The 13201-nt window shown below is 43.4% G+C and overlaps 1 pseudogene; it reads right to left on the bottom strand.

Moving 5' to 3' along the window:
• Positions 1-3156: 3156 nt before the first annotated feature.
• LOC143404121 (dual specificity protein phosphatase 4 pseudogene) lies at positions 3157-3659 on the bottom strand (annotated as a pseudogene).
• Positions 3660-13201: the final 9542 nt, after the last annotated feature.

Consider the following 13201-nt stretch of genomic DNA (forward strand, 5'->3'; position numbering starts at 1 on the left):
GTTTGAGGGTGAATCTTATGAGGCTGCAGTCCACTTTGGATGCCAAATGCAAGCATAAAAAACTTATTTTAGGGGGTATTCCTATAAATTTGTAGTTCACCAAAGAGGACCTGTGCTTCTGTATATGTGGGGTGTGTGTGTGTGTGTGTGTGTGTGTGTGTGTGTATTTGTGTATATTAACATTATATTTTATAAAATGTTTATTTATAAAATAAATAAACATTTTATAAAGAAAATATATATATAATATAATATAAATCAATATTTTATTATACACACACACACACACATATAGCTGGTAGGCTATAAATTGGGTTTTCTAATCCCCTCCTTAGGTTTCTTTAATTTTCTAGAGCAGTTCAGGGATACACTTGTGTTTGTAAATTTATTGGTCTATCAACAAAAGATATTACAGAGGAGATTGATGGGAAGCCAGATGAAAGAGAGCACAGGTAAGGGAGAAGAGGTGCAGAGATTCCTGCCCTCTCCAGGAATGCCACTCTCCAGGAACCTCCCCATGTTCCACTACCTGAATGTTCATCAAAATCATGCCTATTGCATTCCTATGAGTAAAACTGAAAATACTTTAGATGGAAGTTTGCAGTGTGTCAATGTCTAGGTCAATCCTGACATGCCTGGTCATGTTACTGGAAAGCAGAAAACTGTTCTGTACTGGGGCAGAGTATCATGAGTCCTTGACAGCCTGTTGATTTCCAGATTTGGGCAAGTGGGGAGTGGTGCTTCTTGTAGTAGACTTGATATGTGTTGGGGATGAGTTGAAGTCAGAGCTCTAAATTAACAGTCAGCCTGAGAAGGGCAACTGCCAAGGCATTTGCAATAAGAAAAAACTGCCACTGTTCTATTGACTGGGTCCTCCTTTCTGTGGGGAGCAGGCATTTTCAGGAAGTGTCCAAGTGGGCCTGCAGGAGAGATGAGAGGACCTGTCCAAGAAAGAGCAGTGCTCCTCATTCTTCTATTGGTTTTTTTCTCTTGCTGTTATCTGCAATCCTTGTATTTTTAGGGTAAGGATAGGAAAATATCTTCAATATGTAAAGATCAGAAAACCAAAAAAGACACCCCATGCTGAAAGTAAAAAAGACACCCAAGATGAAAGTAAAACCAAATCAAAGAGATGTATAAAAATGAAAAAGCTACCCCTATGTATTCTGTAACGTCAGGTTCTATTCTAAACAGTGCATCTTTAGGATACTTCCCTTTGCTCTACTCTTGACAATATCAGTGACTGCTATTTTCTTTAGGCAAAGAATAGTGTAATCTACTTAGAAAATTTTATACACACACACATATATAAAAATAGTGTTCTAAATAAACCATTTGTGACAGTCACTATCAAGAATATCACTCTATACTGACTAAACTAAAAGTAATTATCCTTTGGGGCTGGGTTTGTGACTCTGTGGTGGAGAGCTTGCCTGACATGTGTGAGGCCCTGGTTTGATCCTCAGGAACACATAAAAATAAATAAGTAAAATAAAGCTATTGTGTCCATCTACTAAGAAAAAGATGTTTAAAAAAGGGGAAAAACACAATTGTCCTTGATGAAACCTTATTTTAGGTTTCATCCTATAAATTGGTAGTCCACCAAAGGTTTGGATTGTGTATTTGTCATTCCTATTCACTTTTGTGTATCAATTCTTTTAAATATGAATTTGTCTTATATTTTCATTAGTAAGTAAATTTGCTTTTTCTTCAAATCTTTGTCAATCTGATTTTTAAAAATCAGCTTGTCTTGTTCTAAAATTGAAGAAATCATGTTATTTCTGTTGAAATTATAGTCCCTTATGAATGTTGTAGGAAGAAGTGAAAATGAAGGATATTGAGTCTACGAAAAATCAATTCAAGTCTCTTTTTTGTGCATAACAGCATTTTAAATTATCCTTCCAATAGATCTTGCACAGCTTTCTAATGGTTTTTGTCTAAGTATTTGGTTTGTTGTTTCTATTACGAATGGATTCTTTCTTCCTTCACATCTTGTAGTAGTTGCTCTATGGGTAGCAGTAGTGATAATAATAGAAAAAATATACTGAATATTAACCATGGGCAAGTCAATTCTTATAGTAAGGACCTATAAATGTCCCCTAAAGAACTCAAGTGTTAAATAAGGCAACCATGTTCAGAGGTGAAACCGTTGGATTACAACAACTGGATTGATCCATTTGATGAATTAAAAATTTGAATGAACTCTTGGTTGGTAACTGTCAGCAGGTGAGTCATGATGGGAGGAAGAAGGTCAGAGGGAGCATGACCTTGGGCTCTATATGTCCTGGTCCCTTCCCCTCTCTCTGCTCCCCAGCTCCCATGTGCTGAGCAGCTTTCCACCATCATATCCTTCCACCATAATATTTCTGCCTTGGAGCCAGCCAATGATGATCTGAACACTCTGAAATTTTGAACCAAAATAAATCTCTCCTCTAAAAGTTTTTCTTTCGGGTATTTTTCATCAAAGCTCATTAACATAGCAATGTTGTGTTTTAGGTCAATCAACTCAATCTTCACAAATAAGGCATCAGTCAGGTCTTATATGTAGAGAGGAGAATTCACTCTAGTAATTATATTACATAATTAATTACATATAATTACATGTAATTATATAATCTAATGTAATTATATTACATTAAGGGATATATTTAAGATATTTCCATAATTTATAAAATTTCTAGGAAGGATAGAGACCTCTGTTTGGATGCTGCACAGATAGAAAAAAAGTGGAGTAAGGAGAAAGGTCCAAACACAGCACAGAAATATTCCAGTGGACACTACTCCCCACTCCCCAACTTATGCCATTTAACACCTTGCTGCCAGGAACCCAACTCCAGAGCTTGATCAGGATACTCACTTTCTTCACAAGAACATAAGTTCCCTACATGCCACTCCTACCCTGAATCGTCCATATGCACACGTAGGTTTGTCTCACATGAATTCATCTCATTGAAGAATCAATGCCAACTGCAATCCTTACTCCAGATGAGACTGGGAAACTGCACTTATATATTATCAGTCTATGCAGCAGCAGAAGGTATGATAAATGGAGAAAAAGACATCTACCATAGTAGACATTAGACTCATTATATACTCTTGATACAAATTTATATATTGTTCAGTCCCACAGAGGCATCCCTGGCAGCAACCTGAGTTTCAGGGGTTAGGTGAGTGGCTCTGAGTGCTGGGGGAGGTAAGGTTGGGGTTGTGCTGGTCCTGCAGTCTGCTGGGGGCCAATTGCACACCCAGGGAGATAGGGAAGCTGAAGACAAACTGTGAGGTAAGGGTGGGAGTGGGCTTGCAGTACCCCTAAGGGGCCTGAAGAGCTGGCGGGCCTGGAGGGGCAGGATGTGTCCAGCACCTGGGACAGCTGCTCCATGCAGCTCAAGGCCTTCTCCAGCCTCAGCAGCTCCTTTATCATCTGCTAAGCCAAGCAGATTGTAGCAGAGCACACAATGCCCTCCTAGCAGTACGCATCCCTGGACCGCAGTAGTCCTTCACCGCACAGTACTACTCCCTGGCTTCCATGTACCAGGAGCCCATGTTGGACTTGTGGTTGTCTTCCACCAGATGCATTTGTACTGGTAGCATCCTTGCATGTGGTTTGGGCATTCAGGGGAAACACTGAACAGGGCTGTGTTCCCTAGGGCGTGCAGCATGTCTCTCCAGGCAGCATGGAAGGTACCATGGAAGTAGAGGAACTGAAGAATCTCCAAGGGACCCTGCCGCCTGTGCAGAGCGGCTCCAGTGGAGCTGCAATGCAGGTGAAAGGACTCCATGGCGCTGGGGAGAAGTCTGCAGGGGCTCTGGTTTTGGAACAGAATTCTGGGTAAGCAGAGGAAAACTTCTCACAGCCACCTTTGAGCAAGCAGATGTCTCTTCACTGGGGCTTAGGATGGAGTGTCTGCACTACTAGAGTCAAGGTGAGGTCCTCCCTGAGCCCCTGGCGCCTGGGCTCCACTCAAAGTAGAGGATGGCAGCCAAGTAGAGGCTAGAGCACAAGAGGGCGCACTTCCCCCTGAGCGTGCAGGATGGACTCCAGGATCCTGGAGCCCTTGGCCTGCCTATTTTCCTGGGTGTTGTATCAAAGAAGGTGGACAGAACCTCTGATAGGAAAGGTGTGCAAAAAGTCGAGCAGCAAGCGCTTGCTGGTGCTCCCCAGCCCCAGGGTTCAGGGGCTGCCACTGCTGTCAGCCCAGCTGCAGCCAGGCACTGCAGTCTCCACCCTGCCCTGCAACCCAGGGCAACCACCACCTCCCAGCCTCTTTGCCTCTGCTGCTGCACCAGCTATAGCCTCTGCCTTAGTGGCTCTCCCTCAGCTTCATAGGCTTTTTGAGCACACTGCAGTCCATCTCTCCCAGTTAATCAATCGTCACCATGGAGTGTAGGAACTGGGGCGATAGATAGTCACCCAGGCCAGCCAGGCAACAGGAATGGGCGAACAAGGGCTAAGAGAGGGAGCCTTCAGAAGTGACCGCCAACTTGGTCCCCAAGAGGCTTGGGTGGCCAGACCCCTATTGGGTTCCCCTCCTCCTGCAGCCTTCAGGTTACATAGCAGCCCTAGCAGCCTCAGGTGCCTTGCACACACTGTGCTCTGACAAGGGGGTGGCAGCGCAAATGTGTGTGTTGAAGGCAGAGAAGCACTGGATCACCCCTGTCATTGCCTCAAACGTGTTTTGCTGCTCCTGCACCTTGGGCTGCAGCCTGCTCATTGCTGTTTTTCCCCAGCATTGCCAGAGCTCTGTGCACTGCCTCCACTTTTTCTTGGAGGCAGTTTGATAGCACGAATAACTAAGAAATAGCCCTTTCCCTTCCTTTCTCTTCCCACCCCATCCTGCCTCTCAGTGACAACAAAGTCAAGATCTTCAGCTGACCTGCGCACATCTTCAAGACAACATTCAGCTCCTGGCCACTTGCACATTTGCCTGCTATGGTGCTGCACTCTTTGTGATCGCACGTTGGTATATGCTACATCCACTGGCCCTGGACTCCATGTACATATCTACTCTAAGCAAATTCTTAATTATTATTAGAAATAAATTATTATTAGTGCTTCTCAAGTTGCATGATCAGAGTCAACACTGATTTTATCCCTGTGTCTTTTTCTAATGTAAGCAGGTGGAATTATGAACTGCTTCATCAGCCTCCTATTGTTTTTGATTTGTTGAATCTTTGTTATCCATCAGCTCAAAAGCAGTTCCAATTTTCCTTGTAATGTTTTTCTTTACTCCATATATATTTTTTATAAAAAGTCTTTGCTTTATTTGAAACTTCTGATGACCTTTGAATTATTTTTATATGCCAAATTTAGTACTAACCATTGTTTTACCACTATAACTAACCTACATTCAGATAAAAGCATATATACTTATATGAATACTCATATATATTTATACTTACACATTTATCAGTGTTTATATTTGCAGAAGTGTTATCATATTTCATATATAAAATTTATCTTTGCATTTGCATATTAAAAATTTGTATTTGTGTCTCATATTAACCCTTCCCTATTTCAAAACAAAAAAACCTTATTTTTTATGCAAATGTTACCATGTACATTCCTAGGTGTATTCATGTTTTCAATGAATATATTTATTCCCTAAAGATAAACCTAAATGTACACAAAAATTTGAAATTGATACTAACCATATATTTACTTGTATACCTAAGCCTACGTTAAAATAAATGCATATATAAATTTTAATATTCATTTGAAGATAGTTATGTATACAATTATCAATGTTATATCTGAATATGTATAAGTATATATTCATATATATAATTAATCCGTGCAGTCCTATTTTTAAAAATCTGTTTTCATATGTGTCACATTAAAACCTTTTTCATTCAGGGCTGTGGCTGTGGCTCAATGGTAGTGCACTTTACTGACGTGTGTGAGGCACTGGGATCGATTCTTGGCACTGTATATAAATAAATAATATAAAGGTCTATCAACAACTAAAATATTTTTTAAAATAATAAAAAATAAAACCTTCCCTAGTTCAAAACATATTTATTTATATTTTCATACATGTATTCATGGGTTATTATAATGAGTATTCCTGGTTTTTCATATGCATTTTTTTCACTAACCCTAACCCTTACCCTATAGAAAATTTAACACTAAACCTAAATATAACTTATACCTGAATCTACATTAGTATAAAGCATACATGAAATTGTGAATATACATGTGTAATGAGACCTATATATTTAATTATCAAAATACATTTGCATATAAATTATATATGCATATTTATTTGTGCATTCATAAACTTAAAAATGTCTACTTATATACCAGTTTATAAAAACCCCACTTCTGCTTTTCCTCATCCTTTCCCATCCCCTCAAACTTGAAACCTATTGTCTACTTATTTTCCCTAAAATAACTCATGTCCACTTGTAGGTTTTTCCTGATAGATTATCTGCAGCTGAATATCAATGTGAACACACTGTTGACAGGCATGCAATTCAACATATCAACATCAGTTGAGATATGCTGAACACACAAAGGCTAGTACATAAATTCATACTTAGATTGGATATCCACTCTTCCAGACTTGTACTCTTCATATATGCACCCTCTCCATTCCTCTGGGCCATGTGTGGTCATCAGGGGCAGGAGAAACCACACTCTGCTAAGGTGATTTTTCTTGGCAAGACTCATGACCAGGTGCTGGGGACAGCGTACCACTGTGTCCAGTCTCAGGGTGCTCCTCTTTTTATCGTCCTTAAGTGAGGGATTGCTTCCTTTGGTCTTCTAGTGTGTTCAAGAAGCTCATGGATCTGGTTTTTCCAACATGAGTTTGATATGCCATGCCTTCATGTGCTTCTGATTAATTCAGTAAGTCCACAGGTGCTCATTTTTATTAGCACAGATAATTTATCAGTTTGTGCCTTATGGTTGCGCTAGGCAGATGGTGGTTGTTTACTGATACAAACAAGGTGGTGAGTCATTCCAACTTAGCACTTAAACTCAAAATGGAGCTGCTTATGGCAAACTACTGCTTTATGAATGGAGTAACAAAGGTTTAAGCACAGCCTGAAAACTATGTTCGGAAGCCAGGCATGTGGCTCAGGAGGCTGAGACAGGAGGATCACAGGTTCAAAGCCAGCGTCAGCCACTTAGTGAGGCCCTAAGCAACTTGGCTAGTTCCTGTCTCTAAATAAAATATAAAAAGAGATGGGGACGTGGCTCAGTGGCAAGGCATCCCTGGGTTCAGTCCCCAGTACCAAAACTCCCCAAGACCCCCAACCCCTCTGTTCTATACATCACAGAATAACTCAGAGCAGGGCACAGCCCGCTCTCCACAGAATCCAACAGATCATGTTGGGCCACTTACCCCAAAAACCAAACAGAAGAGGTAATGCTGGCAAGCATGAAAGTGAGAGAGGATAGAAGGAATGAAAAATAGCTAGGAAGGAGACATAAAGGAAACTTCTGTTAGGCAGAAAGAGGAAATAAACTCCAGTCAGAAGTTCTGGCCTGTCACTCTTAAAATTTCTGGAAAATCTGTAAATCACTGTTGTGTCCTGCTTATTAGCCCACCAACAAACAAATTAAGGAAAGAGAGAGATGACAGTTGGAGAAACCTGTAATTTGGGGGACTTTCCAACATGGTCTGGTCATCATGATGAGCTCAAGTCAGCCTAAAGATCTGGAGAATAACCAGCCCATCATAAACCCTCCGGTACTGCAGACTAAACGCAGGGGCTCTTTACCACTGAGCTACGTCTCCAGTCCTTCTTATTTTATTTTATTTGACAGGGTGTTGCTAAATTGCTGAGGCTGGTCTAGAATTTGAGATTCTCTTGCCTCAGGCCTCCTGAGTCACTGGGATTACAGACCTGCACAGTAGGGCAGCAAAGAATTTGGGGAGATGGAGCTGGGTGATGGGAGTTGGAGAGCCCAAATTCAAGGGCTGTTTACTAGCTTTGTGCACTTTTGCAAAAACAGTACTCCTGCTGGGCGCGCAGATGTGCAACCTGTAATCCTAGTGGCTCTGGAATCTGAGGCAGGAGGATTGCAAGTTCAAAGCCAGCTTCAACAATTTAGTGAGGCCCTAAGCAACTCAGTGAGAACCCCTGTCTTCTACATAAAAACTAAAAAGGGCTGGGGATGTGGTTCAGTATTTAAGCACCCCTGGGTTCAATCCCTGCTACCAAAAAACAAAAACATAAAACCCCCCAAAACAAACAAAAAATCCAGTATTCATGATATCTCCAAATCTTTTTATTTACCTTAGAAGAGGGAAACAAAATATTTGTTTGAGTTGTTGTTGGTTTTTTTTGGTTTTGTGTACTGGAAATTGAACCCAGGGACTCAATCACTGTACTACACCCATTTCCAGCTTTTTTAAAAAAATTCATTTTGAAACAGTGTCTCACGAAATTGCTCAGGCTAGCCTGCAATCTTCCTGCCTTCCGAATAGCTGGGATTACAGGTGTGCACCCACACACCTGCCTTTTTTTTTTTAAGGTTTAAATTAAATGAGATATTTCTGATAAATCTTTAAAAGCCTAGACCAGACTATGAAATACAAAATAATATTAATAAAATTTTTGCAAATATCTGAGAGAGAGGCAATAGTTTAGGCTATTGAAAACCCTAAAGGTTTTCTGGCCCAAGACAAGGTTATGGGTCAGAAAATGTTTAGAGCAAAAGGCCATTACAAATACATATTGTTATTGTTGTTGTTGTTGTTGTTGTTGTTATTACTAGACAGGGACTGCTTCAGAGGATGTAAAGTGAATTCGGTGTAAAAAATCCCGGGGCTGCCTGTTCTGGTGAATTTATGATCGCGAAGCACGGTGGCTGTGGACATTGTGGTCTCCGCCTTCCACAGCCTCAGTAAAATTCATCCTTGCAGACTGGCGTCGGCGGCTCTCTTCGGAGGAGCACTGCCGCCCTCTGGTGGACACTGCCTAGTGGAACACCACAGCATTGCAGGGCCCGAAGGCTGGGAGGCCGCTAGGGGCGCTGCAGAGGCACGAACCGGTGGAGCCCAGAGACGGGCTGCTAGTCCCTTGGATAGACTTTAGAGAAGGTCATCAGGTTTCTTTCTGTCTGTTTGGGGTGAGGCTGGAGGTTTTATAACACGAGATCTTACTGGTTTCGTCGGATCATCTGAAACAGGCACTAATCCCTAATTGACAAAGCACTATTTTCTTTTGGTTCCCAGTAGGATGAAAAGCATTGGCTAAACAATTTCAGTCTCTTGCTCTTTCCACATTTAAAGTTCAATCAATGCCTTGAGAAGGAATTCAGAAGAAAGAGGTGGAGAAGGAGGGGAGGGCAAGAGAGCCCGGACGTCCCAGTGTCCTCCTGGTCTGAAATCTGTCCGACTTTGCTCCATTCTCAGCAAAGCTCCCCCTCTTGCGTGGCTCCCTGATGTTCCAGAGTGAGCCCTGGGCACTGAGGGGAGGTGGGTGTTTAGCCTATGAGGTGCATGGCCCTCCCACCGGGCAGGTCATGGTGATCTCTGGACAAGAGTGGCGCTCCCCATTGCAGGCCGACCCCACCTGGGTGTGGCTCTGGGAGGGTCTCTAGGGCAAGGGCTGTCACTGGCAAACTTGGCTCTCTCTGACCCAGTGAGCCTCCAGGAACTCAAAGAAGACTTTCCCTTGACTTGCTCACTGGGTCCTTCTGCACCTGTGTTTGCTGGAGGGAAGAATTGTCCTTCTTCTTTTTTGGTACCGGGGATTGAACTCAGGGGCAGTCAACCACTGAGCCACACCCCCAGCCCTATTTTGCGCTTTATTTAGAGATAGGGTTTCACTGAATTGTGTAGCTCCTGGCTTTTAGCTGAGGCTGACTTTGAACTCTCCTGTCTTAGCCTCCCCAGCCGCTCGGATTACAGGCATGCGCCCCTGCACAGGCAAAGGGTTGCCCTTCTTGAACATCTTTCTAGGGGGTCAGAATCAGGAATCTGATCCTGGACAGTGGCTATATTCCCCCCCCCCCTATATTTCTCCTGCCTCTGCTTCTCCTCCCATGGTCTCTACTTCACAGTTTTATCATGGATTCACCAAGATATAACCACAAATAAATACAAGTCCTCAGGGGCTCTCCAATTCATTCCAAATCCCACTAAATGAAACTGACAGGGAAGGAGGCTACGCTTGATAAAATTTGTCCCTGACTAAAATCTAACCGAGGGATAAATCTACTTCACCAAATTTAAAAATTTTGACTGTGAAAACAGTCGTGAAAGAAAATTCCCAGTTGCAGATGCTATAATGGGCAGAATATATATGGACCCGAAGCGGGTGATGAATCATCTTTATGACGTAGAACTTCAATGGAAAAGAATGATTGCCAGTGAAAATAATTTCAAGAATACAAAGATGGAAAGTAGAAAAAAAAAGGAAACTGTTTAACTGCGTAGCAAAATGGATTAGGAAATCAAATAGGATTAAAAGGATTCACTGAAAAATGCTTGCTCAGTGAGAACCCTTCAGAGCTCCTATCTCCGATGATGTAAGGACACTGGCAACCCTTTACTGACTTACAGCCCCTGGTGACATCTCTTCATATCACTGACCCACTTCATGCCTTATTTACATGTAGAACAACTCCAGAATAATGAGCTTAGAACTCAGTCTCTTTGCAATTGATTTCATTGATCTCTAAACTTCCCACGAGTTCTATTCTCTATATGACTGCCCTCCCTACCCCCATTTTTTTTTCTTTTTTCTTTTTTGGTGCTGGGGATGGAGTTCGGGCTTCATACATACTCAGCACATGCTCTACCAATGAGCTACATTCCAATACTCCCTAGTATAGGCCCCTGCCTCTCCCTAGAAGGCTCTGTCCCTCCAGCTTACTTCTCTCTCTACATGTGAGCAATTTTTTTTAATTTTTTTTTTTTTTTTTTTTAGTTTTAGGTGGACACAGTATCTTTATTTTACATGTATGTGGTGCTGAGGATTGAACCCAGTGCCTTGTGCATGTTAGGCAAGCACCCTACCACTGAGCCACAACCCCAGCCCCACATGTGAGCAATTTTAAACCTTATAGGTTTATCTGCTACCTCTGTGCTGACCACTAGAAAATACTCATCTGTAACTGTAGTGATTGCGCTTCTCAGCTTCAAACAGCAGTAGCAGCAGCAGCCACCAAAGACTGAGTGACTTCAGCGGCAAAAGGATCTATTGGAACAGTATGAGGTTCCTCAGGAATTGACAAGAAGGTGTGCCCATTGCCAGGTGCAGGGGTGCCTGCCTGAAATCCCAGGGATTCTAAGACCCAGGGTTTAGTCAACGTCAGGGGACAGCCCAGGAAAGAAGCCCAAGGCTGTGGCCCCAACCCTTTCTCAAACCTCCCCAGGACAGAAGACGCACCTGCTCCCGGCACAGGGTGCAGGCCTGTCATTCCAGTAGGTGGAGGCAGGAGGAGTGAAATTGGAGGCTCTCCCCTCAGCAACGAAGTGAAGCGCTAGACAGCTTAATGAGTCCCTGACTTAAAATAAAAAGGGCTGGGGAATGTGGCTCAGTGGTAAAGCACCTCTGGGTTCAACTCCCCACTACCAAAAAAAAAAAAAAAAAAAAAAAACAGCAAGCCGAGGAGACGAAGCTTAGAAAATAGGGCAGGAGTAAAGTGGAAACAGTGACCGGACCCCCCCACTTCGCCCCACCATAGTCACAGGGGCCTTGTAGTTGGAACCTATTGTCCCGCAGCATTGGTACCACTGGCTGCACCAGGGTTGCCTGAGAACTCTAACTGCCCTGCTTGGGTCTCTTCCCAGGGGTGGGCCACACAAGGGCACCCACTCACTCTCTGGCTGCCAGGGTGAGGGGAGCGCAGACATTGGGTCTTCCCCTCCACGATTCACCCAGCAGCAGATTCTGCCAACATGGGAAGTGGGGTTAGGGGTGTGCATGGGACCCACTTCCTGACCCCTTTTTTGGTAAAGAGCTCGAGAGGTACAGACTTGAAGGTTCATCAGTCACAGGATGCTTTTAGGCCTGGTTTGTGTTGTCTTTTGCCTTCTGGTTGGTTTTTGGAGTCAGTAACACTGGCCCACGGTCTTGCCTAAACAGATTTTTAAGCCCAAAGGCTGTGGTTTCCAGCTTTCTGACCTTTTGTGCCCAAGTCCTCCTCAGCCCATCCCCCCTTTAACAAAGGGTATCTTGAGACCGTCTGCAGCAACAGGCTCATGGTGGGAGTCACCTCTCCTGGTCCCTTCTTGGCCCCCAGGTTGGGGATTTTGTACTGGGGATTCAACCCAGAGGCACTTAACCACTGAGCCACATCCCAAATCCTTTTTATATTTTATTTTGGGACTGGGTCTTGCTAAGTTGCTTAGGGCCTCTCTGAGTTGCTGAGACAGGCCTTGAACTTGCAATCCTGCCTCAGCCTCCAGAGTAGCTGGGATTACAGGCGTCCACCGCCTCGCCCGGTGCAGGTGGGTCTTTGTCTCGGAGAGGCTTGAGGAAGGGTTAGTGCCACAGCCGCGGACTTCTTTCCTGCCGTGAGGCTGCCTCCTAACTTTAACCCCCTGGGTTTAGTGACCAGACACAGTTACCTAAGCTCTTTTGACCCACATAAAGCCCCGTATTCTTGGCCTCACAGGCCACTTAGATTACAGGCTGCAGGCAGAGAGAGTAACGTCCTCTGCAGGGTTGCTCTCGGGTCCTGCAGGTTGGCTACCTTTCCCCAGAACCACCTTTGTCACTGGGATAATTCTAAAAGAGGCAAAGGCACTGAAAAATGCTGCCATTCGGATTAATTTTTCTTAGCCATCTCCTTGGCTTGGTTCATACCCCCTGGAGTATTGTAGGTGACAATTTGACCAAATGTTTTATCATAGTATAACAAGTGTTGCTGGTTTCCCAGTTGGCAACGACTCTTTCCTAACACCTGCTAACTCAACGCCACACTTTTAGGTACCAATTTCTAGACAACTTAGAATATAGGTTTTGCTTGGCCTAAGAGAAGCTCCAAAATATCAATGACTTAAACAGATGCAAACCATCCTTCCTGAAATGGTAGAAAGGTAGGCAGTCTAAGGCTTGGAGGGTGGCCCGCAGGGAACAGCACATCTGTCAGCACCTTGATCTTAGACTTTCCAGCCCCAAGAACTGTAAGAAATAAGTTTCTGTACTTTATAAATTACCGTGTCTCAGGTATTTTGTTATAGCAGAACGAACAGATGAAGACAGTCCACGTCCCTTCTTCTTACATCTCATTGGCCAG

Source organism: Callospermophilus lateralis, chromosome 7 (genome assembly GCF_048772815.1).
Source record: "Callospermophilus lateralis isolate mCalLat2 chromosome 7, mCalLat2.hap1, whole genome shotgun sequence".
NCBI classification, from domain to species: domain Eukaryota; kingdom Metazoa; phylum Chordata; class Mammalia; order Rodentia; family Sciuridae; genus Callospermophilus; species Callospermophilus lateralis.